The sequence below is a fragment of the Lygodium microphyllum genome, chromosome 16 (genome assembly GCF_053477565.2).
Source record: "Lygodium microphyllum isolate KBCC chromosome 16, Lygodium_microphyllum_v1.1.10, whole genome shotgun sequence".
NCBI classification, from domain to species: domain Eukaryota; kingdom Viridiplantae; phylum Streptophyta; class Polypodiopsida; order Schizaeales; family Lygodiaceae; genus Lygodium; species Lygodium microphyllum.
The window spans coordinates 14,628,328-14,655,635 of record NC_141150.1 but is presented as its reverse complement, the minus strand read 5'-3'; positions in this window follow the sequence as shown (position 1 = coordinate 14,655,635).

The following is a 27,308-nucleotide window of genomic DNA, read 5'->3' as shown; positions in this document are numbered from 1 at the left end:
AGCTAGATCCACAAAGAACACATTTTTTACATTCGATCACATAAACCTCGTCTGACATACAAGTCAAGACCCACCCAATGTTCATGCTCACACATGGCTTCTCCTCATAATGGGGGCCTTACAACGTAGAGCAGCATGGATCATTGTGGCACCTTATGAGGGTGGGTCATTAAGCATATCTAACATTAGACTAGCATGTCATTAAATTATAGTGACTAATTTTTTAACATAAACACATCTACGTAATTAGTTTTTTAAGATTTCAGCATTAAATTGACCATTTTACATTATTTCAATTTTGTTATATTTTAACAATACGGTTAACATTGATTACTTGCACCTTTGTTTAGTAATGTGTAAATGTGTAAATGTGCTAATAGTTCATAATTCTTCATCACAATAACATATTTACAACTTTTGTAGCTTAACCAAAGATTAGCTACACAATCTTTGTATGAATCCCTTTACACACAATTATCAAAGGAAAAGATTATAAAATCTATGCTAATTGTCCATGAAAAGCCGAATTAAGAATTTCCAATGTAAACTTGTAATTATTTACATATGAAGGGGAAAACTTTGTGATATTTTTCATGAAAATAAATTTAGATAATACTTCTAATAAGGGTTTAAATTTTAGAGTCTCCTTCTAATAGGGCTTTTCACATATCGTATCTCCCATAGCCCCTCACATATAGAACACTCTTCATGCAAGCTCATAGCATGTGTATAAGGAAGTACATTATCACCATAGTAGCTCTACTTTATGCAAAGACAATCAACTCACCACATAGAACTCAATTTTTATCATTCATCCATATTTTTTGCAATGTCCACATTACAATATGTTTGATGGAACTAGTTTCTTACTTGTTATTATGCCCATAGTCTATAAATATCACAATAGTGCATCTAAAGGACTCAAGTTCACACTTCACATGTAGTTATGTGATTCTATTATGTGGAGGGACCAATGGTATAAGCTACATCAAATGGCACTACTTGAACTCTTCTCGATTCCCTTTCACTTGACAAGTCTAATGCCCACTCCTAAGCACACAACTTTTATGCTGCAACTCCAACATGCCCCGTTGTCATTATATCTTACCCCCCAATATCAATTTACATCCCCATACAACTATCGAATCTAGCATGTGACATTTACAAATAGACAAGTGTATTCTTTCTAGTCATGTGACATTTACAAATAAACAGATAAGTTTTGTTCTTTCTAACATGTCTAGCAAAAGAAAAGCATTGATTTCGATGAGCTTTAATCACAATGGTTAGATCTATTAATCTCTTCACCTAAAGAGTCACAGCTAATGTGCTAGATGGCTTCAATTTAACAAATGCAATACACTTATAAGGAAGTTACAAAGTCTAGAGCACAAAGCTAATGCTTCATTGGAGCCTGCATACAATATGTCAACTTAAATTAAACACATATTGCATAGCAAATGCCGAAAGAAGTTATTTGGAAACTTATAGATCTATTGGGTTGCTCGCAATAGGTTTATCTTGTAGAAGTTAGGTAAGGATATATACCTTAGGAGATCTTTTTTTGTAATACTAAATGGAGGGGAGCTACGGAGCTCTACCCTGAGACCTACAGACCGCTTATTGATCAAGCGTTTCAAGCCGAGCGGCCATGGCTACCTCTCACATAGCCGACGCGCAATGACTACCTTACGGGTGTAGTGAGCTTACCTTGATGCTCGATCGAGTTCCCTTCTCTCTCTTGCACTCCGGTAGCTCCGTGATCCTTGCGGCAAGCTCAAGCAACCTCAAGCCCTCTCCGTCAAGCTCCATTCTCCATAGCCACGCGAGAAAAGAGAAGAGAAGAGAAGAAGAGAAGATGAAGAGAGAATATGAGGAGCTTCTTCTCCATGATCCCTCACTCTCACACACTCACTCCCTCACACTCCCTCAATGCCTCACTCAAGCACAAGCAAGAAAGCAAGAAACAAGAGAAGAAGGAGAAGAAGCTTTGGCCACACATAAGAATGAGCTTCTCATTTACTTTTCAACTTTATATACAAAACCTTGTTAGATATGATCAATGCCCCACCCTCATTAAGTGCCACCAATGATCCATGGTGCTCAAAGTTGTAAGGCCCCCATTATGAGGAGAAGCCAAATGTGAGCCCGGACATTGGTTGAGTCCCCGATGGTAAAGAGAATATTCCCTGGCCGACTAGTGGAGGCTTATATGGTCGGTCAGGCCAACCTAATGGCCTTCGCAGGCTATAAAAGCTAAATCCCTTCACAGCCATCGATCACTCATCTTTCACCCAATCAGAGTTGTTGTTCCAGCTAGCCTTAAGCTCTTCACCTATCTTCTGTCTAGATCACCATCTAAGCTTCACACAGTGGAAGCGCACAGGTGGACAGAGCCATCTTTGTATCAGTTGTTTGGAGTTAAAGAATTTACTGATTCTCTTCTTATCTGTTGTGTACTCTCTATCTCTTTCTCAGATTCTGTTCGCTGCGCCGTGTAATTTTTACATGGTATCAGAGCCCAAGGGGCTCTAGAGATCGGAGAGTGTGCAAGAGGCAAAGGCTTCAACAGCAAAGAGAAACTATGTCGACTTTCGGAAGCGGTTCTGGCACATCAGGAAGTGGTGCAAGAGAGGTGGTGATGCTGTACTGACTATTCAAACACTGAGGATTCGTCCACCAACCTTCAGTGAAGGCAAGTTAGATGGTACAAACTACACCTTGTGGTAATTCAAAATTATAACTATCCTTGATTCTTATGAGCTTCTGGAGACTGTGCTAGGAACTAACGCAGAACCACAGCCTACCCCCGACCCATCAAATCCTAGTGTGATGATTCCTCCGAATGCAGATCTTCTACGAGCTTGGAAACGAAGGAATGCAGATGCATTGTGTGCCTTAGTTACAAGCTGTTCTGACAGTGTTTTGACTTTGATTCAGCATACAACCAAAGCGTCAGAGGCTTGGAATGTACTAAGGAGTCAGTATGAAACACGAAACCAAACAAGGATTCAAAACTTGGAGAATCAACTAGCAACGGAGAAGTTTGCTGAAGGAGAGACGGTTGAAGCATTCATCACTCGGATTAAGAATCTGCGCGACCAGATGGCTGGCACTGGGATACAAAAGACTAGCGAAGAGCTAGCTTGAAGGTGTCTTCGAATTTGTCCACAAAAGTTTGATGGACTAGTAACTGCCCTTAATACTCAAGTGAGACCTCAAGCTTTGACTTTTGAGGAGTTTTGTGCATTACTGATGGAGGAGGAATTGAGGCTGAAAGCGTGAGAAGGAAGCAACAATGGAGATGCTGCATTCTCTACCAATGCAAAAGGCAAAGGTGGTTCCTCCACCAAAAATGATGGTGACAAAAAGAAGAAGGGCAGCAAGAAGAAGTTTCAAGGAGAGTGCTTCTACTGCAAGAAGAAAGGACATGCAATTGCAGATTGTTGTGTCAAGAAGGTAGATGAAAAGAATGGTGCCCTTAAAAGTAAAGGGAAAGAGACAGCCAATACGGCTAAAGAAGAGTTGGAATTATTCATGGCGACCATTGAGGAAGTGTGCTCCTCAGTGCAAGAAGAATCTACCATTGACTCATGGGTGTTGGATAGTGGGGCCTCCTGTCACATGACCAACAAGAAAGGTCTATACAGTTCTATGCAGCCTCTACCAGAATCCATCACTGTGATGGTTGGAAATGATGCTAAATGCCCTGCTGCGGGCACAGGTACTATTTCTTTTGTTGCTGCAAATGGTGAAGTCAAAAAGCTTTCAAATGTGTTGTATGTTCCTGAAATCAGGAGAAATCTGTTATCAGTTCTGCCATAACTGATCTTGGTCATGAAGTGAGGTTCAAGAAGACAGGTGCAAAAATTCTTGATAGTGCTGGCACAATTGTTGGCAAAGGAGAAAGAAGGAACAACCTGTATGAGCTAAGTGCTCTTACAGCCACTGCTGGAGTGGGTACAAGTAAGCTTTGGCATGAAAGGTTTGGACACACCGAATTTGCAGTGTTGAAGGAGATGCAAAAGCAAGGTATGGTTGCTCACGTAGACCTACAATAACTAAATTGAAGGAACCAAGTGAAGCTTGTATGATGGGCAAGCAACAGAGAAAGGCATTTCCACAAGAAAGCAAGAATAGAGCATAGGCTCCTCTAGAGTTGGTGCATGCTGACTTGTGTGGTAAGATGCCTACACAGGCCTTGGGGGGATCTTCTTATTTTATGTTGATTGTCGACGACTACAGTAGGAAGATGTGGATGTACTTCCTTCGTGATAAGTCTCAAGCTTTTGGTAAGTTTAAAGAATGGCTAAAACTTGTTGAGAATGAAACAGGGAAAAGTGTGAAGAAATTAAGAACAAATGGTGGTGGTGAGTTCAACTCAAAGGAGTTTGACGGCTTTTGCAAGAGCAAAGGGATCAAGCGTCAATTGACGACACCTCACACACCTCAGCAGAATGGTGTTGTGGAATGCAGGAATCGCACCATTGTGGAGATGGCAAGATGCATGCTAAAGGGCAAGGGATTGCCTAACCATTTTTGGGCTGAAGCTGTTAATACTGTAGTCTTCATTCTAAATCGGAGCTACACAAAGGCTCTCAAGGGAAAAACACCTCATGAGGCTTACACTGGTAAGAAACCATCTGTCTCACATTTCAGAATTTTTGGATGTGAATGTTATGCACATGTTCCAGATGAGAAGAGAAACAAGTTAAAACCAAAAAGCAGAAAATGTATCTTCTTGGGTTATAGTGATGAGCAGAAGGCTTACAAATTATATGACCAAGAGGCAAAGAAGATCATTGCCAGCCATGATGTGGTGTTCAAGGAGGAGCCGCATACAGTGGAGGAGGAGAAGGCAAGTTCTTCCACTTTATCATCAAGCAAAGAAGTAGCCCACTATGAACCTATCCCGAGAGCTATCCCTATCCTTAAGGAGGGGGAAGCATCATCTACAGATGATGAGGAAAAAGTTCACCAACCTGACATCACCCCACCGAAAAATCCATTGCTGCGCTGGGTGAAGCAGCTCTATGACCACAATAATCCTATGCATGCATCTATTGAGGAGAAGCCAGACGGACCAAGGAGATCTCAGAGAATAGAGGATCAAAGGAGGGCTTCTGCTCACATAGTCAATATCGCCTTGATGGTTGAGATTATGAGAGAAGTAAAGGAGCCAACTGACTTAGAAGAAGCACTTGCAGATCCATCATGGAAGGCTGCTATGCAAGCGGAGTATGACAGCATAATGAAGAATGACACTTGCGAGCTAGTGGATCGACCAGCAAAGCGGAAGGTTATTGGCACCAAGTGGATTTGGAAGGTAAAGTACAAGGCTGATGGTACCTTAGAAAAGTACAAAGCTAGACTGGTTGCCCAAGGATTTTCACAAGTTGAAGGGTTTGATTTTCAAGAGTCATTTGCCCCAACTGCCAGAATGACCACTATTCGCATGGTACTTGCAGTGGCTGCCTACAAGAAGTGGCCAGTGTATCAAATGGATTTTAAGTCAGCATTCTTAAATGGTGACCTCAAGGAGGAGGTGTATGTGGCTTAGCCACCAGGGTTTGAGGCCCCCCATTCTGAGAACAAAGTGTGTAAGCTAAAGAAGGCATTGTATGGGCTGAAACAAGCCCCCAGAGCATGGTATCAGCGGATAGATAAGTTCTTTTTAAACCTAAACTTCAAAAGATGTGCCTCAGATGCTAACTTGTATGTTTACAGGGATGGTAAAAAGTCTGTAGTGATTGTCCTATATGTGGACGACCTTCTTATTACAGGTGACTATGAAGATATGATCAACCAAACTCGAAAGGCTTTGAGTTCTAAGTTTGAAATGACAGACTTGGGCTTGCTGCACTATTGTTTGGGGATTGAAGTCTTGACTATGGTATCACATACAGTTTCGGAACTTCTCTTGTGGGGAACTGTGACTCAAATTGGGCAGGAGACAGTGATTCCAGGAAGTCAGTTTCTGGTTATTGTTTCTCTTTGGGTTCAGGAATTTTCTCTTGGATTAGTAAGAAGCAGCCAACAGTGGCATTGTCTTCTACCAAAGCAGAGTACAAGGCAGCTTGTTTTACTGCATGTGAAGCAGTATGGTTGAGAAGGATTCTACTGCATATGGGAGTGCAGGATGAAGAACCAACTATGCTGAGATGTGATAATCAGAGTTGCATCGCCATTGCCAAAAATCCAGTGTTTCATGCACACACCAAACATATAGAGATCCAGTATCACTATGTGCGTGATTTGATGGAGGATGGGATAGTGGAACTGGTCTACTGTCCAACAGAGGAGAATGGAGCAGATATCTTCACCAAAGCACTAACAAAGTATCTGCTTCAAGTTCATCTTCAGAGACTCGACATTGGGCCGAGGAGATAGTTCACCTATGGGTGGATATTGAGGGGGGGTGTTAGATATGATCAATGCCCCACCCTCATTAGGTGCCACCAATGATCCATGATGCTCAAAGTTGTAAGGCCCCCATTATGAGGAGAAGCCAAATGTGAGCCCGGACATTGGTTGAGTCCTGACTTGTATATCAGATGACGTCTATGTGACTGGATGGAAAAAAGGTGACCGTTGTGGGTCCAATCTTTGGGTTAGACAGAGTGGTTAAGCTGGTAGCAACTTGAGGCACATTGCATCGAGTTGCGGGGTAAGGGAGTTAAAAGGGACCCCTATTTTGGGGTTTGGGGCCCGCGAAAGCGGCCCCTGGCTGGCGAGTCCCAGGGGGGGCGGGAGCAGCGCCCCCAGTCCGATGGTAAAGGGAATATTTCTTAGAATATTCCCTGGCCGACTAGTGGAGGCTTATATGGTAGGTCGATCAGGTCAACCTAACGGCCTTCGCAGGCTATAAAAGCTAAATCCCTTCACAGCCATCGATCACTCATCTTTCACCCAATCAGAGTTGTTGTTCTAGCTAGCCTTAAGCTCTTCACCTATCTTCTGTCTAGATCGCCATCTAAGCTTCACACAGTGGAAGCGCACGGGTGGACAAAGCCATCTTTGTATCAATTGTTTGGAGTTAAAGAATTTACTAATTCTCCTCTTATCTGTTGTGTATTCTCTATCTCTTTCTCAGATTCTGTTCGCTGTGCCATGTAATTTTTACAAACCCTAAATCCCTTTTGGGCGGTCATCCCCTTATCCCCTTTTTTATATGGCCGACCGTGGCTAGGCCCTTTTTCCCATTGTCCTTCTATCTTCCTAGCTTCCTTTCCACCGCCCGTCTACATTTAAAATTGCACGGGTGAGAGCCCGGCACTCCTTAAATTAAATCATGATGCGCTTGCACTCTTTTATAAAAGTATTAACTTGCGCTTTTCCTTGTGCGTCTTTTTCCCTTATTTGGGACTTTTCTGTGCTTCTTATGTTTCTAGATTTTTCTTGGTGCACCTTTGTCTTTCGTTTCACTCTGCCTTGGCCTTTGTCTTCTGCTTTAGCTTTTCCATATTTTCCACCTTGTTCGTCTGACAGTTAACATTACCCCCCCTCTTTGATGAGTGCCAGTCCCATGACACTCACCGTCGTAGGTAGCAGACTTGGCCTGTACTGAAGACATGGGTGGAAGGGACATCGATGGTTGCTGTGGAGGAGTGTTGGTAGTGGTGTGGAGGAAGGTCGTTGGGGGCATGTTGGTGGCCTAGGTGGATGGTGGTAGGGTGGTTGGAGTTGGTGGTAGGGTTGTTCTTTGTTGGGGATTGCACTGATGGCCAGCACAAGTGTTGGTTTGTTGGAGATTCTGCACATGACAATTCTTGGCGGGCTTGCAGGATGATAAAGGATAAGAATTCAGAATTGGGTATTGATGAAGAGCGAACGACACTTGTGTTGGTGTCTTCAATACTTGCAATTGAAAACCTCTCATAGCTGGTCTCGCCCTAGGGGTAGTGCTAGGCTTCTCTATCGTGCACAAGACATAGTTCACTTAGTTTGGGAGACATGTCAAACTCGAAGCAAGCTGAGAGTATTGTCCTGCACTTGAGGACCCAAACTATATATATATTTCGATGCAGATATTATGTGAGTGCTCGTGCATACTTAGATATTACGTAGTTAGAAGATCGTAGGCTGGGTTCTCATAGCAATGTGTGGATAAAGCAAAGTTATCCATGTTGAGAAGAAGTACACGTAAAGGTGTATGCGACATCCTTTGCATTGTGATTGCACGATGTAGCATAATTGAACATAGGGACTCCGCACTTTCGGTAGCTGGGAGCTATTGGCCTTGCTTGATGAGGATGGTGTACTTTTCATGGCCATTCATGCGGTGCTTACCACAATTGATTGCAATGGTATTAAGGTAGAGTGCAAGAGGGAATCGTGCAAATGGGTCAGGGTGACAGGTCTATCCATAGGCGAGACAAGCTCCCTAGGTATGTCATGCCCTTGATGTGCCCTGAACAATTCCGGGTGATGCTAAAGGGCTAGGGGACTAGGGACAGAGCCAGCTGACCAAGGTCAGTGGACATGCCTAATTTAAGAGCCCCTAGGTGCTGTGATGTGAGCGTGGGTGCTTCGTATCTTTTTCTTATTTTCTCTTTTTTTTTTGAACTTGCCTGAGTACAACCATTGCAATATGTTGAGGCTATTAGCCTTTCAATGGGTTGGGAAATGTCAAGCTTCAAAGGCTCAAAAAATGGATATTACAGTGATGATTGTGCCCTAGCCTCGTTGTTAGAGAAGCAGTCGTTGAGATGGGGAGATACACTTGAGGTATTGCAACCCTTTTTGGAACGTGCGATGTTAGTACAATTGGGGTAACAACTATCATGAGTGCCCAGTGCAAAGTGTAGCCCAGAAAGAGGGAGTGATTAAGATTATGCTTTGGGCCATGCGATGTGGGCACTCGTACGGGTGATTTTTGCTTTCGGCACGTGGCTTTGTCGCGGATCTTTGTGGGGTCGGTGGTCTTGCGGTGACTTGGGCATTGAACACTTTCGCACATAGACCCGTGTCGTCCTGCATCCACTTTTCACTTCATGAGAGTACATGCACAGCATATGCCGCAACTAGAATAAACCAGTGCAATGCAATGAGACATCACTTATCTGAATTCCATGGTGTTGGCTTAGATAATTATCACCTGCACTTGATTAGCTTTTTCTTTTGCTAAAGACGTGAAATATATTAAACACAAATATGAAAAGTTTGTACAATCGAGGAACATGTCAGAACTTAACCATTTAAAGATAAAAAGTCATGGCCAGGTAGCATTTGATAAGCCTTTTATACAATAGGGGGCTACTCTATTTGTACGAGGCGGGGCGAGTCTGGGTGGTCGGGTGACTGAGGCAATGCTGGTAATGATGGTCGGGTGACTGAGGCAATGCTGGTAAGGGGCTCCTGTGAGGCTGGGCAGGGAAAATGTCGGCCAGGACCTGAATGGTGTAGTCCTTGGCCGCAACTATTTCCAAAATGCTTTTAAACAATGCGTCAAATTCCTGCTTGTCTCGAGCTACCCTCTCCTCTTTTGAGCACTTGGTGCCCGAGCGTTTGGTGGGAGCCTGCACAATTGGTGCTACCATGCCCCGTGTGCTCCCTTGAGCTTCTGTTCCCCTGGCCTGGGGATTTTTTGGCCTACGTCCGGGGCGGTGTTGCTGGGGGCCTCCTTTCTTTGCATACCTTTTAAGGGTAGGTACGTAGCGTTCCGACATAGGAGCTTGTGCTATATGCTCCCTTCAACGGTGCATAGCATCCTTGCAAGCCAGCTGTATTGGGTGCTCCATGTCGGCTACCGTAGGGGGACCTGCAATATGCGAACCAAGAATTAGGCCTTGAGGCAGGATAAAACTGTTCGCATGGAAGGGATTATATAGTGGGTTATCAAGCGCACATGACGAGAAGGGGAGAGGTGAGGCATGCAGAGTTTGTTGTAGAGGGATGGCCCCCATGATGATGTTCATTTGGCCTCCAGCCATTAGCAAATCTTGGCTTATGCTAAGTTGCGTGGACTGGTTGTCATGGAGTGGGGCAGGGCTCATCCTCAGAAGAATAGACCGGAAAGGGGGAAAGGTGCATAGAAAGGGATGGTACCCTGTCTACACCATCAGATATATTGGTCAGGGCTTCCTATGGTGGTAATGAGGGTTGCATGCCCTCCACCTGGAGGCGGGAATGGTCACACGATTTCTAAATATGTGATGAGAGGAGGACCTGAGGAGCTTAGCCTGTCAAACCCAACTCTTCTCCCTGCACTTGACTATCATTGCTTGTGTGTGTTGATATTGTCTATACATGGTCACAAAAGTTATTGTTTATTTATATACATATTTACGAGTCCATGTCACTTCACGAGGATAAAAGCCAATTGTAGAACTATGGATTGTACTGGAGTGTGGCACACGCATCTAGTACTCGTGGCAGCTTACTCAGTACCGATAGATATTTTGCAACATTGAGTAGCATGGAACCTTGTCCGAGTCTAATGGCAACATGTAACTCCTCCTCAGTGAGAACCTTATCAGATAGAGAGTTCTCTTGGCTAGTTTCAGCTAAGTCCGTACCCCAAATGGCAGTCAGCACTCGAAAGGAAGTTGGTGCCACATAGATTGGGTCTCTTTGAGACCGCTATTTGGCCAATCGCTCCTCTGAGACTGTCATGATCTGGGCTCCTAGTTCAGCCATTGCAACGTGGTTTTCACACCAACGTTGTTCAAATTGACTTCGACCCTCTGATTGTCGATTTAGTTGCTCTATCTCTAAGAGATTTGGTTGGCAGAGCATATCATTGAATGTTACAATTAAGCGCAGTTCATCAGCCTCCTCGTCAGAGATGAATCGCATGCGTTCATACAAGAGCCTGTTATAGTGCTCGTCAAGATATTCTTGCTCTTCCCAGGATAAGGGAAATGGCAAGTATTCTTCAAGTTGCTCTTTAGGGAATGCATCCATGTTTGCCAGGACATAAACACATGCGAACACTTTGAGCTTAGCATCCAACTTGGTTAATCATTCTATGATACTTCTATGTTCAATGAGGGCTTGCTCGGTTTCCATCTCATACAAGGTTCTAGGAGTTTGCCTAGGCTTTAGCATAGCTGGGGGCTCAGGCTTAGACGAGCAAGATTGGTCAACGCTAGGATTTCTTATGCTCTTGGGTTTCCATGCTTCTCCTGAGGCTTTGTTATTGCATCATGGTTCTCCTTGGATGTGGTTGGTATAGATTTGTCACCCTGTTGTGACAGTATTGTATCCACTCTTGATTGGTCAATGTGAGTTCTGTTGTTGGTGGATTGAGTGTTGCAAGCAACCGTTGATGGTAACGACTGCTTTGATTTTTCAGAGCACACGGATGTGTCTGAGGTTTCACTTTTATTAGAAGAGGCATCAATGGGGTCATTGGTGGTTAGACTCGATGCTTTATTCCTCAGCTCCCCAGCACTCTTGGTGTCAATGTTCTTGGGGTCGACAACCACCTGTAACTACTGTTGTTTTCATTGTTTTCTCCTCTTTTTCTTGGTCAGTGAAGGTGTATCTCTCAATGTTGAGAGATCGAGCTCCACTCGTGATATGCCAGGGTGACCGTTGTGCATTTATATCACCGACTTGTCAGTTGCAGATGCGGTTGGTACACCGCCCATGAATAATAGCTAGATGACATCTATCCTTATCTACTCTAGTTCGTGGCTCAGTTAGTATTCCACCTTAGTTATTTGAGTTTGGTTTGAGGCCCATATATAGGGTTCTTCTATTTCTTTGTATTAGAGTTCTTTTGGCTTACACAACTAAGAAGAGGAAAACTGTTTTCAGCCTCCACCTCTGTGTGTATTCTCCCATTGTGCAAGCAAGAAAGCTACAAGTGAGACTCCTTCCTTCTCTCCCACAATCTTGACATGGTATCAGAGCCTTGTTCGTGGTAAGGAGCTCAAGAAAGCAAGCCAAGCTCGCGGTGTTCTGGTAAGAGGAGCAGTGTTGCTTTCATTTTCTGTTTTGGGAGCAGATCTTTGCAGGTAGCACAGCAGGAAATTGCAAGAGTGCATTGTCTCAGGTTGAGACGCCCTTTGCGGTGAAGCAAGAGGACAGTATATGCTGCGGGATAGGGCTTTAGCCCTGGGTGACCCTGTTTTTTTGATTTGAGGCCATTTCGGGGCCTATTTTGGAGGTGGAAGTTTTCTGCACGCACTCAGGAAAAAGCCCAGTTTTATGCTGTGCAGCCACTGTTCTACAGTTTTACAAATTTGCCCTTGTGAGGCTGAAGCTGTGTTCTCTACAGTGACAGAATTTTTTGCAGTATTTTGTAATGGCATCTAATTCTCTTTCACAGATTGTAACTGAAAAGCTTGATAAGAACAACTTCCAAGCATGGAAGTTTAGAATGACGAATTTCCTTATGGGAAAATGATATTGGGAATTTGTTGCAGGAAATCAAGAAGAACCAGTTCTTCCTGATGTTCCCAATCAACAGCAAATGCAGGCATTCAAAGCATGGCATGAGAGAGCCAGGAAAGTTATGTACTGGCTGTCTATCAGTATTTCAGACTCTATGATTGTGCATATTCAGGATACAAGTACGCCAAAGGAGGCATGGGATACTTTGTCAAAAATGTATAGCACAAATACGCAAGCCAGGAAAATGCAGCTCAAGCAAGAGTTGCATAATGTGCAAAGAGAAAGTATGAGCATCAATGACTACCACATGAAGGTGAAGAACATTGCAGATGCACTTGCTTCCATTGGGTCATGGAAGATGATGATTTAGTTTCTGTGACCTTGAATGGTCTAGGAAAGGATTATGCATAGTTTCAGACATCCATTTCAGTTCGTGAAAGATTTCCTGATTTTGAGGAGTTGATTGCTCTTCAAATTTCTGAGGAGCAAAGAAATGGTGGTGCATCTTCTTCAGGAGGAACTTCAAAAGAAACTGTCTTCTACTCAAATGCTGGAAGAGGTAGAGGCAGAGGTAGAGGAGGCCGATTTGGAGGCCGTGGTAGAAATCAGAATATGCAACAAACTCAAGAAAACCAGTCCTATGGAGGAGGACGTGGTAACTCTAGAGGCAGGGGGAGCCAAAGAGGTCGTGGTGGATGGCAAAGAGGCCAAAATGCAAACAGCAATGTTGAATGCTACTACTGTGGTAAAATGGGTCATATGGCTAAAGACTGCTATAAAAAGCAGAATGACATCATGAATGGAAAACTGCAACAAGGAAATTATGCATCTTCTAGTAGACAGGGTGATGACAGAAATGAGCATTTGTTTATGGTGCAGCACATGAACAATTCTGTGACAAGTGCAGAAGAAAGCAACGATGTGTGGTATGTTGACTCAGGTGCATCAAACCACATGACAGGTCATGCAGAATGGATGGAGGATGCAAGGAAAAAGGAAAAACCAGGATTTGTGGAGACTGGTGATGATACTGCATATCCTATTGTGCAGATTGGAAAAATTCCTTTGTCTATGCAGGATGGGAAAAAGAAATACCTGTCCGATGTATTTCATGTCCCGAATATCACCAAGAATCTGATTTCTGTTGATCAAATGGTTGAGCAGGGCTTGCAGGTCAGATTTAATCCTCATGGATGCTTTGTTGAGGATACGAAAAATAAAGGTCGCTTGATAGCAAAAGGAAAGAAGAAGGGCAGAATGTTTACGTTGGATGCAGACATGCCTGAATTGAGTGCAGCAATGTTTGCACATGGGACCGGTGTAGTTGCAGATATTGATATCTGGCATAAACGCATTGGTCATGTTAATGTACAGCGACTTAAATCAATGCAGGCCCAAAACATTGTTGCAGGATTGCCTAAATTCAAGGTTGCAAAAATGCATAAGGTATGTGAAGCCTATCAGTTTGGAAAACAGGCAAGGAAACCATTTCCTAGACATGTTCAAGAGAGTAAGAAGCCATTGGAATTAATCCACTCTGATGTGTGGACTACTAAAGCTGCATCTCTTGGAGGCTGTCATTATTTTGTCACTTTTATTGATGACTATAGCAGAAAAGTTTGGGTGTATTTTATGAAAAAGAAAAGTGAAGTTTTTGGGCATTTCAAAACTCTTAAAGCTATGGTTGAAAAAGAAACAGGCATGCAAATAGAATGCCTAAGGTTAGATGGAGGGGGAGAGTACCTCTCAAATGAGTTTGCAAGGTTCCTGCAGGAGCATGGCATAAAGCAGCAATATTCATGCAGTCATACCCCACAACAAAATGGAATTGCAGAAAGGAAAAATAGGCATATTGGAGAGGTATCTCGTGCCATGCTCAACGAAAAAAACTTGCCAAATTTTTACTAGGCTGAAGCAGTTGCTACAGCAATCTATATAATGAACATGACTCCCACTGCAGCAATACATGGGATGACTCCAGAGGAGAGGTATACTGGTAGGAAACAAGATATTTCCCATTTGAAAATTTTTGGTTGCATTGCCTATGTACATGTGCCAGATGAGTTGAGATCCCAGTTGGATCCAAAAGCTGAGAAGTGCATCTTTATTGGTTACTCTCTGCAGCAAAAAGGGTATAGATGCTATAACCCTTCTACTCGTAAGTTTACAGTGAGCAGAGATGTTGTTTTTGATGAGATGAGTAGCTGGTATAAACCAGTAAATGTGATTGATGATGTAGATGCACAAAACGGTAATGCTGCACAGAATTCACAGCAGCAGTCACAAAATATTAGTGGACTTGGAGCGTCCTCTAGCAGTGGTTCACATTCTTCACCATGGACAGGCAGATTGAGATCAGGAGAATCTTCTCAAAGCAATGCTGATAGTGGTATTCAGGTATCACGAAAAGGAAAAGAGAAGGTAGATCAGCCCATGTTTGATGTGAATGCAGGTTACTCTTATGTGGATGGTGAATCCAGTGGCTCAGAACAGAGCATTATGATGAGTTGGGTATTCCTTCTATTGTTACACCTGGAGTAAGGAAGACCAGGGATGATTTGAGAGCACCTGGGAGTGAACCTACTTTGCGCAGGTCTACCAGAGCTAGGTATCATGTGGATAGGCTGAAATATGATGGATTTACAGCCATTCACTATGCATATATGGTCAAAGTGATACAGGAACTAGAACCCACTTCTTTTGAGCAAGCCATGGGAAAAGAAAAATGGGAGAAAGCCATGGATGAAGAAATGGATGCATTGGAAGCAAATGCTACATGGGAATTGGTACCTTTGCCTAAAGGTAAGAATGCAATTGGCTGTAAGTGGGTTTGTAAGGTGAAGCACAATGCAGATGGTTCTGTGAATAGATACAAGGCAAGATTAGTAGTCAAGGGGTATGCACAAACATATGGCATTGATTATGAAGAAACATTCAGTCGGGTTGCAAGGATGGTAACCGTAAGAGCAGTCATTGCCATGGCTGCATCAAAGGAATGGTCTTTACATCAGATGGATGTAAAGAATGCCTTCTTGCATGGTGATTTGCAAGAAGAGGTATATATGGACAACCACCAGGTTATGTGCATGCTATTCATCCTGAGTTTGTTTGCAGGTTGAAGAAAGCATTGTATGGCTTGAAGCAAGCACCTAGAGCATGGTCTGACAAGATAGGACAGTGTCTTGTCACTATTGGCTTTTAGATTTCCAAGGCAGATTTCTCACTTTATGTGATAAAAACAGAGAAAGGTATTATGCTACTTGTCATTTATGTTGATGATTTGATTATGACAGGTGACAGTGATGAAGATATCCTTCATGTGAAAATGCTATTGAAGCAGAAGTTTGAGATGAAGGATTTGGGAGAGCTGCGTTATTTCTTGGGCATTGAGGTGATTAGATCACCAAGTGGGATACAGCTCTTGCAGAGGTAGTATGGATTGGACATGCTGTCCAAATATGGGATGACAGGCTGTAAACCTATTTCAGTTCCTTTGGAGCAGAATGTGAAGCTGAGCACAGATGCAGGTGAGCTTCTGGAAGACCCTACTATGTACAGATGCATAGTAGGAAGTTTGATTTATATGACTATTACCAGGCCAAATTTGAGCTATGCTGTTGGATTGGTAAGTCAGTTTATGCAGGCTCCAAGGAAATTGCATTTGGATGCGGCTAGACGCATACTCAGGTATGTGAAGTCCACATTGCAATATGGACTATTTTATGAGACTGGGGTTCGGATATAGTTGCATGTATACACTGATGCTGATTGGGCTGGTGGTATTTCTGATAGACGATCTACCGGTGGATATGTGTTCTCTTTTGGGAGTGCTGCAGTCACTTGGAGCAGCAAGAAACAGCCTACAGTTGCCTTGTCGAGCACAGAGGTCGAGTACAGGGGTGCAGCAATGGCTGCATGTGAGGTAGCTTGGTTGCATAAGGTACTTTATGATATGCATCAGCCTACAGATGGGCCAGTTGTCATTTATTGTGACAACATGAGCAGTATACACTTGGCAAATAACCCAGTCTATCATGCTAGAACAAAGCACATTGAGGTGCATTATCACTATGTGTGGGAGAGGGTTTTACTAGGTCTTATTGATCTAGTTTATGTCAGCACAGAGGATCAGGTAGCTGACATATTTACGAAGGCATTGGGCATAGAGAAGCTGCGCAAGTTCAGAGACCTGCTTGGTGTGCAAAAATTGGGATTGAGCTCGAGGGGGAGTGTTGAGAGATCGAGCTCCACTCGTGATATGCCAGGGTGACCATTGTGCATTTATGTCACCAACTTGTCAGTAGATGCGGTTGGTACACCGCCCATGAATAATAGCTAGATGACAGTTATCCTTATCTACTCTAGTTCGTGGCTCAGCTAGTATTCCACGTTAGTTATTTAAGTTTGGTTTGAGACCCATATATAGGGTTCTTCTATTTCTTTGTATTAGAGTTCTTTTGGCTTACACAACTAAGAAGAGGAAAACTGTTTTCAGCCTCCACCTCTGTGTGTATTCCCCCATTGTGCAAGCAAGAAAGCTACAAGTGAGACTCCTTCCTTCTCTCCCACAATCTTGACACTCAATTACTTAGGACCCTGGACTAGGTCAACCGTTGATGTGCTTGGTTGGGCCTTAGCATTCTCTTTCTCTAGTGTGTCCTTATGGGGCATAGCCGTGGCCTGTTGAATAGCCTCGCTAGGTTGTGAGGGTACAGCTACCTCCCTTTTTGGAGAGTCTAGCTCTTCCCTTCTGTTTAACTCCTCCAGCCTAGACTTTAGGTGCTTTGGAAGTGCTGGAGTTGTCAAATGAAGTTGGTTGCGACACCTCCTACACATGTAAACTACTAAGGATATGTTCTGCAAGGGGCATCATCACGGCTAAGGGCTGTGACTATTGTGATCCCTGATTGGAAGTAGTAGCAGCTAGTTCAGTGGACTTGCTACTATTGGTGGATTGCGATGTCAAGTCCTTAGGTCGATTGGAAGTGGGCGTCTTTTTTTGCCCTTAGAGCATTCACTTGTGTAGATTGAGTATCAGTTGAGCTAGCCATGGTGGATTGCACAGGTATATCCTTAGGTTGAGAGCTAAGGGTGGTGTCGTGTCCTACCTCTTGGACATTTGGAAGCTCTAATGTAGGTAGAGATTGGGATTGAGTAGCCACACTTGATGACTGTTGTGCTTCCCGTATCCGTTTATGGGAAGAGGGTGTAGGAGACTTGGGACTCCTAAGTGGCTTTGACATTGGCTGGGAGATTTGCTCGTGGCTGTTAGATGATTTTGCTATGTGCTTTGTTGAGCATTTAACCTTGCCATGAGCAATGTTGTGCCTATGATGCCTGCTATCCTCTTAGAGAATCAAAGGCTCCTTGGGCACTGATGGATTTTGCGTATCCTCAGCGATTACATCTGATATCTACTTGTCAAGCATGCTAGGCTGAGGATCTACCCTTCAATTGGTCCCGTTTGGTTTCTTGATTTCAACCAAGAGGGGCTCGGTCACTCCACTGTTGTTGACTCGAGACTTGGTTTTTTGTTTAGATCTCCTCCTACGCTTCTTTGCTCTTGATACGATCTGGCCTTCAATCGACAAGGGAGGTTTAGCAACAGGCTTTGGCACCCAAATCCATTGGTTACCTGCGTAATACCCTTGAGCACGTAGCAATGCTTTGGATATCCATCATGGCATTGTGCTGACCCTCCATCGATGCCTTCGTCTATAAGGCTTGAGCTTCTTTTGGGGTCTTCTACAATATTTGTAAGTCCAAAGCCCATCCCTGGCATTGTCTCTTGACCTTCTTGTTTTAGGTATGGCCTCACTCACTAGTTCTCATTGTTTGACCTATGCTTGTATCAACTCTTCCAACAAGTCCTTGCTCTCGTTAGCAGGCTTGACTGTTATGTCAGCACCCTCCTTGCCTTTCCCTCCAGGTTCGATGAGGTCACCCTTGCTAAAGGTTGTGACTATCCTCACATCCGATAGTGTCAAGTGTATCCTCTATGCTACATAGTCAGCCTCACACTTGGTTGCCCTTTTGAAGGGTCTTCCTAGGAGGGTTTCCTTCCCGTAATTAGCACTATTTGCAGGAACATGAAATAGGATAGGCAAGCTTTCAGTTTCAATTGTCGTAAGGATTTTGCACTTCCCTATGAGTGCTTGTGGGTGTCCCCCGTAAGGGCTAAGAGTTACATTAGTCAGTGTGAGCTCTGGTTGGCCTAGTAGGGTCCATGATTCATAGGTCAAGCTATTAAAATCTGCTCCTTCATCAATCAAAGCATCGATAGTATACTCTCTTTTTGCGGTGAGTTTGACCGTAAGATAAGCAGGTGGTACTATGTCTTCATCTTCCGGGTCTAGGCTTGTAAATTTAAGCCTTCTGACAAATGCCCTTGAGTCCCCGACTGCACGACCAGATGTGGATTCTCCATTGATGTCTTGGATCGTCAGTGCAGTGCTATTCAAGGAGTATCTATCGTCAGGACTGTCATATCTAGTCATTCTCGCTATTGCAGCTTGATGTTGTTGCTTTCTGCTTTGACTAGATGCAGTCCAAATGCAACACATATGTGTTTTTGCAGTGTGGCCTTTTTGCCCTTGTTGGCTAGATTGGCCCATTGATGTTCTAGGGTCTCTGTTTCTCTCTGTTCAGGTATGGGGTTTTGGTTGCTCTTTTGCAAGTGAGAATCCATGCTCATATAGAGCCATTACTACACTAGGGTCCAATCTAGAGGACTTGTCACGACGCACATTTTCTCTCCAACCTACTTGGGAGAGGTGCGAAGGGGGCAAAGCCCCCTTCTGCAGGGGTCTAGGGGATCAAAGATGTGAACAAGGTGGCCAGGACTGTCAGGCAGGTTAAAAATCCTCCATTTTAAGTTCTGGTGAAGTGATCCGATTCTCGGACAGGCTGGTCCGATTGTGAAAATCGAATAGTCTGATTTCTACTTTAGTGTGATTTCCATAGTTGGACAGGGTGGTCCAACTCCTGTGATAGGACACGTGGTCCGATTTTGGTGCTAGGACCAATGGTCCAATTCTCACACTAGGAAAAGTGGTCCGATCCTTGCAATTGGTCAGATTTTGAGACTAGGACACGTGGTTCGATTTTAACACTGGTTTCAATTTCTGGAATTGGATCGGACGGGGTGGTCCAATTCTCATAGTCAGACGGGGTGGTCCGATTCTCGCAATCAGATGGTCCGACTCCACCAATCAGGTGGTCCAATTTTGGGGCTCGGACCCAGACAACTTGGTCTGACTGTGCAAACAACGGCCTGCGGGTTGCACATGATGACTCAAGCTTAGCCCCTACTTCACGGAATCCTCCAGCGCCTTCTAGATAGGTGCAAAAAACTGCAAGGAAATGTCAGACATACCTGGAATCACTGTGGTGCTCAAATCGAACGGCACTCCAAGGATTTCTCTGCAGCTCTCTCTCTCTCCATGGCTCTCAAGCTCACTCTCTCTCACAAGGCAGAATGTCAAATGTGGTCTTTCCTGGTTCCCTGGCCTGTTATTGCCCCATCCCAGCCTGCTGTAACCTCAGAAGCTAATCCCTCACACTCTTCCAACCAGAAATTTGAATTTGTGCCCCTATTTCCCTATTTCCAGCAGCAGAACCCTCTCTGTTTTCCTTCTTTTTCCTATCTTAATCTTAACCTAATGCAACAAAAATCAAAAACAAAGATGGAGATGGATAGTCCTACTCTATCATTCAACAACAAATCAAAATACTTACTTGCTCTAAGGATTAAAACCTCCTAAATCTCCTAACTATCTCGAGCACACGTTCGGGCTACAAACCCTACTTCTATGCTCGATTCCATGCGTGCGGTATTCAAGGCTCGATTCCGTCGGTCCCGACAAATGGAACCAAAATGGAGGGGAGCTACGGAGCTCTACCCCGATACCTACAGACTGCTTATTGATCAAGTGTTTCAAGCTAAGTGGCCATGGCTACCTCTCACATAGCCGACTCACAATGCCTACCTTATGGGTGTAGTGAGCTTACCTTGATGCTCGATCGAGTTCCCTCTTCTCTCTTGCACTCTAGTAGCTCCACGATCCTTGCGGCAAGCTCAAGCAACCTCAAGCCCTCTCTATCAAGCTCCATCCTCCATAGCTGTGCGAGAAAAGAGAAGAGAAGAGAAGAAGAGAAGATGAAGAGAGAAGATGGGAAGCTTCTTCTCCACAATCCCTCACTCTCACACACTCACTCCCTCACACTCCCTCAATCCCGCACTCAAGCACAAGCAAGAAAGCAAAGCAAGAAAGTAAGAAACAAGAAAAGAAGGAGAAGAAGCTTTTCCTACACACAAGAATGAGCTTCTCATTCACTTTTCAACTTTATATACAAAACCCTAAATCCCTTTTGGGTGGTCATCCCCTTATCCCCTTTTTTACATGGCCGGCCGTGGCCTAGCCCCTTTTTCCCATTGTCCTTCTATCTTCCTAGCTTCCTTTCCACCGCCCGTCTACATTTACAAATTGCACGAGTGAGAGCCAGCGCTCCTTAAATTAAATCATGATGCGCTTGTGCTCTTTTACAAAAGTATTAACTTGTGCTTTTCCTTGTGCACCTTTTTCCCTTATTTGGGACTTTTCTGCACTTCTTGTGTTTCTAGATTTTTCTTGGCACGCCTTTGTCTTCCATTTCACTTTGCCTTGGCCTTTGTCTTCTGCTTTAGTTTTTCCAGATTTTTCACCTTGTTCGTCTGACGGTTAACACTAAACATACCCAAAATATACATCTTTTAATACTATAGACCCCACTATTGAACAAGGTGTTCTATTTTCAGATTCATGCATTAGTTCTTTGGACTCAAACACATCATTTGCTTGTCAAGATCCACATGTACAAGATCCATAATACTAAACAATAGTGATAGGAGTGACATAAATAGCATATGAAGCCATCTTCTTCTATTTGCACCTTTTTCCTCAGGTAAACCCACTCTCCCCCTTAGTGTATGTGTTCTCTCTCTCTCTCTCTCTCTCTCTCTCTCTCTCTCTCTCTCTCTCTCTCTCTCTCTCTCTCTCTCTCTCTCTCTCTCTCTCTCTCTCTCTCTCTCTCTCTCTCTCTCTCTCTCTCTCTCTCTCTCTCTCTCTCTCTCTCTCTCTCTCTCTCTCTCTCTCTCTCTCTCTCTCAATAGAGTGATCTTCTGTGTAGGAGTTGTGCAAAAGCTCGCTTTCTCAAAAATTAGAGGAGAGGAGGAAACTTAATGGGAGTCATTGCAAGCAGGTGGCTCCAACACTCCAGTCAACATGCACAGTTATCTTCTTCAACCACACTTCTAGTTTCCTACTCCTGCTATTGAATGTGATGAGTCTTCAATCTTGAAGCTTGCACCTAGATATCTCCCTTGAAGCATGCGCCCAAGTCAGCCACCACAATCTCTCACTTGAGTGCTCAGCAAGCTCGCAGTATCACGCAAACTGTGAGCCCAATATACTTGCTTATTGTGCCTACTAGTGTTGGTTATGAGCAGAATCCACTTAGTGTCTACTATTGCTTCGATCGAAATGAGAAAAATATGTCCTGCTACATTGCAGAGTGGTGCTCTGGATTGCACTGGTGCTTAAAGTCGTAACCCCAGCCTTTGCAGTTTCAAAGCACATTGCCATGTCTTCTGCAATTCATATCTGCAAGTCTGCAATTGTGCTTGAAGCCCTGGCTGTGAGCAAAGCTAAAATGTGTGGCAGTGTTGGCAAGGCTAAACTACTAAAGAGAGGACATGATTACGATTGGAGATACTAATGAATGCCTTTCTCAGAGTGGACGATCTGTCGCATGCAACAAAGCCAACTCAACAACCACAACCTCTCTCTACTAGCATGTTGGAGGAGCCATGTGTTGGAGAAATCTCACAGGATGGGATATGGAATTTTTTTGTGACACTTCATCAATCAATGAACAGAATCAAGAAATCACATGCTTGGCTCTCCAGTGTCAAGCATTGGAAAGCAAGAATACACAATTGGAACAGACTATGGAGGAACAGGCCAAAGACTTGGAAACGAGTATGGCAACACGCACATGCTAGCACATACTCCCCCAAATGGAGACATGCATTTACTTCATGCAGAGAGTGGTGATGCAATGGTAGATGATGTGGATGCACGTGAACGTAAAGAAAGAGAAAAGCGGGCCCAAAACTTGGTTATTTGGGGATTCCCCAAAATAGATGATGCGACTGCATTGTCTCTTACTACAAAAGTCACAGAGTTTTTTGGTGAGCGTTTTGCCATGGCAGATGTATATTTCTTTGGTGCTCGACGTATGGGCAAGAAGAAAGATGATGAGAAGTCAAGAGCCGTTGTATGCACTCAATTGGATGCATGTAAGAGAACTATACTTTTAGACAGTATTCAAGTATACCTCAAGAGAATATATTTTTATGTAAATGAGGAGCGCACCCCCATGCAACAGCAGGAACGTCTGAAGCAATACAATAATCGAAAGAAATCTAGCGCAAAGGATGCATAGGGATGCGTGACCCATGGGAGTTGTGCGCTTGTGAAGGTGTTATTTTGGAATTGCATAGGGTTTCCATGGCATAAAGGTGAAAGCATCAATGCTATGGTTGGTGATGGTGACATTGTGTTCCTTGTTGAGACATGGGAGCAGGAGACATGTAGAATTCCGGATATCATCCCAGGGTACATAATTCATAGCGCATATCAGCCACATTAGGAAAAAGAGGGCAAGGAGGAGTTACATGCATATACAAATGTCATTTGGAAGAAATGATTGATGTATGTAAAGTAGACTCACATAAGCGATACAGATGGATTATCCTCAAGCACACTACACCAATGTACATTGCGGGATGTTACATTCCATATAAGGAGTCCCCCTTCTATGCACGACATGAACTGGATTTGCAAGAACCTTTTGAAGATTTGAGTATGAATGCATGCACATATATGAAACAAGGACATGTGATGGTCTTAGGTGACTTAAATGCATGTATTGGACATATGCAATTTCAACCCATAGCACGTGATGAGCTAGACAAGGAAGAGGTTGTGGATGTAGATGCACGTTGGTGTAGATAGTCTAAGGATACAAACATTAACACTCATGGACGTGCTTTGATAGATATGGTTAATAGTTTGCACATGCCGATATTGAATGGTATGAATTGTTTCCCCAATACTAAAGGATACATGTGCTACTCAGCTAGTGGAGGTTCCAGTGTGGTAGATTATGCAATGGTACACATGAATGATTTATCCATGATCAAAGAGTTCTAGTTAGGTGGAAAACATACAAAATCGGACCATATAGCTTTGGGCTTGACACTTGATACTTGCCACCATGTAGGACACGCACAGGACACAGTAGGTACTGGTGCATTCCGTATTTATGTAGACAAGAAACAAGCATATGTTGGTCACCTGGATAGTCTTATGAGCAATCTTACTAGGAGCACACAAGCTGATCTAAGAGATGCAATGTTAAATATGGCTATAGAGGTTTTTCGAAAACCAAAGAGCAATCACAAAAATGTCAAAGGATTCCCATGCAAGAAATGGTTTGATGATGAATGTAAGGCTGCACATAGAAAGCTGAAAATCCTCCCTAAGGGACAAGAACGAAGTGAGATGGAAAAACAATATAATACTCTCATGCGTAAAAAGTGATGATGATATATAGTGGCCAAAGAAAGTGAAGATGCTAGGGAGTTTGAGGCAAGCATGGAGAAAATTGCAAACCAAATGATCAAATGTTATGGGGGATTTTACAGATGCTGACATGCTATGGTATGTTACAAAACTTTACGTGTATAAAGGGGTACAGCCCATCAAATGTGATGTATGTACACAGTCATTTAGTGCTCTATTCACTTTAGAAACATTGGACGCAGCCCTCAACAAGATGGCTAATGGAAAAGCATGTGATACTTTGCAACTGAATGCGGAGATGTTGAAATGGACAACAAAGGAGACGAGGCTGTTTATGTTGCATGTGATACATCATGCTTCTGCATATGGTTTTCCCCAAGAATGGCAAGGGAATTGAATACAACCGTTGTATAAGGGAGGAGATTACACTTTGCTCACAAAACTACCACACGATTATGGTCAGTTTAGCCATGGCAAAGCTATTCAGCACTATCCTAGAAATGCAATTGAGTAAATGGGCAGAAAGTAATAACAAACAAGCTTATGGACAAGTAGGTTTTCACCCTGGTCATAATACCATAGACCATTTTGTTACTTTACGTGTGCTTATGGATGAGCGTCAGCCTGAGGGAGCAACCTTGTATTGCTATTTTGTGGATTTTAAGAAGGCTTTTGACATCGTATCAAGGGTTGGCTTATGGAAATTAATGCAAGAATTAGAGGTCCCAAATGATCTATGCATGGGAATTTACAGGATATATCAAGGAGTGGTGTGCCGCCTCAAAGGTCACAACAGGCTGTCACAAATTTTTGAGAGTAATATGGGAGTCAAGCAAGGTTTCCAGCTCTCCCCTACATTATTTGGTTTATGCATTGATAAGCTAGAGGAAATACTTCTCACGGCTATGAATGAAGAGGAAGCCAAAATCCCACATATTGGTATGTTTGCCATCTTGCTCCTGCTTTATGCAGATGATGTGGTCTTCTTTACATATATTGGGGAATGTATGCAACAGTTCATGGGAAATCCGGCGTTGAAACTGTAAGCTTAGTTCATCTTGAACGATTTTGTCAAGATAGTGGTTTGATGGTGAATGTATCAAAAACAAAGCTAATGGCTATGTGCACCAAGCAATCAAAGGCCCCACCAAAAGTACATTATGTGGGACAGTATATAGAGGTAGTATCTACTTTCAAATACTTGGGGATTGAGATACCTATAGACCACAGATGGCATACGTGTGTGGAGTAGCGATTAGTGGTAGGAAAAAGCAAGTATTATCACTTTGAAAATGATTGCAATCATACAGACACTAAATGTTGGAATATACACTGTATGATTTTTTATGCATATGCTCTACATACGGTATTATATGGAGTGGAAGTGTGGGGGGGAGCATCTCTTCATCTGCATGGAATGACATTGAGAAGCTACAAAAATCTTTTATTCATAGACATTTGGGCATCAAAAGTACCACACCATATGTACTTATGCTTTTGGAAACTAGCCGTTAGCCAATTGAGGTACATGCTATGATTCAAGTACTGAGATATGCCACCCGAATACAGCAAATGGATGATAGTAGCCTCTCCAAATTGGCAGGGGATGCTAGCACATGCCTACAGAAAACATGGAAAAGTAAAGTGCTTTCAACAAGATTTGTGTTGGATATGAGAAAATGGTTTCAAAGTGGGGAGTGGATAGATATCTAGATATGGCATCCGAAGATAAATGCATAGGCACATTTCAATTAGACCTCTTACAAGCATATCAAGCAAAACATCAAAGCAAGGGAGCAAATGGCAAACTTTCTTATTACAGCATGCATATCTATCATTCATCTTGGGAATTCTACATGCAGGCAGAGGCACACACGTAGCCATACATATCCAACCCACTCTCAGTGGTATTTAGACGGAGTATTGCATGACTTCAAACTCGATCACACACTTTATTGATCAAGACAGGTGCATGGAGTGGACAGGCAAGAGAGATGAGGTAATGCAAGCTGTGTGGACTACAAAGTGTAGAATCAAAGGAGCACATGATTATGACATGTCCAGCATATGCACACATACGGGCTGACTCTCTCTCTCTCTCTCTCTCTCTCTCTCTCTCTCTCTCTCTCTCTCTCTCTCTCTCTCTCTCTCTCTCTCTCTCTCTCTTATATATATATATATATATATATATATATATATATATATATATATATATATATATATATATATATATATATATAAGCACCCAAAGATGGAAGCAAGAGCTCAAAAGTTTACATACACAAGAATGGGATATTCTAGTCATCTTGTACATTACATGCATTTGGTTCCCCATGTGAGTAGTCTCAACCCTTGGCCTCTCTCAAGTCTAGTTATCTCTCTTTTACATGCTTGTAGCTTACAAGATTTGACATGATGGACAAACTTGCCTATAGATCTACATGGCCTATTCTTTTCTAATGCATGAGTAGAAAGAAGTTAAAAACACATCTCTATGACCTTCAGAGATATTACAATTTGCATGCAATGAGCTTAGCTCTCACTTCTGTCTACAAAAATGCATTACAATAAGATGTATAAAATCTAGTTGTCTAAAAAAATGTATTATCTGCATAGTCCCAATACTTTACACTTTCTAATATTTCAAAAAAATTATTATCTTGAATTTTGGAAACAATGAGCTTCAATTAGCTTCACTTTTTTCTCGGCATCCACTAAGAGCTCGATTAACTCCTTTGATCATGCTAAAACTACTATAACCAACTCTTTGACTTTGAATTTTTGTATCAATCTTACCTACTCCTAAGAAAAAGGTAAGAAGCCAGTCTTTGAGTCAACCCTAGTGAGAAGAGTAAGAAAGTGCTCAAGGAGTTGCTTCAAGCACAAGAAGACCAAAGAAAGCTACTCAATATGCCTCCTTCTAGACTAGAAAAGGCAATCAACATTGCTAAGAGCATGGCAACAACCTCCACAATTGTCATGATCAAGCACCAACCAACTCTAACTAGATAGAGAGGGAGACCTAAGACTAACAATCAAAAGTGTCAACAAAGAGCTGACACAAAGCAGCAATGGGTTCCCATGGCCCTATTATATGCTCAAGGGTACTACATGGGCAATCGGTGGTTATGGTTCCCAAAATTCCTACAAACACCTCCACTTACCTATGCTAAAGCTCTGATAACTTCAAGGGGAAAAAGAATAAGACCTCAATGTAAATCCAAGATAAGATCCAAACTCATGAGGAGCTAAAGATAACAAGTGAATCACCAAACCAATAAGTAAGTACTTATCTATCCAACAAAGATACCAAATCCTATAGGTTCTTAAGTACAACAA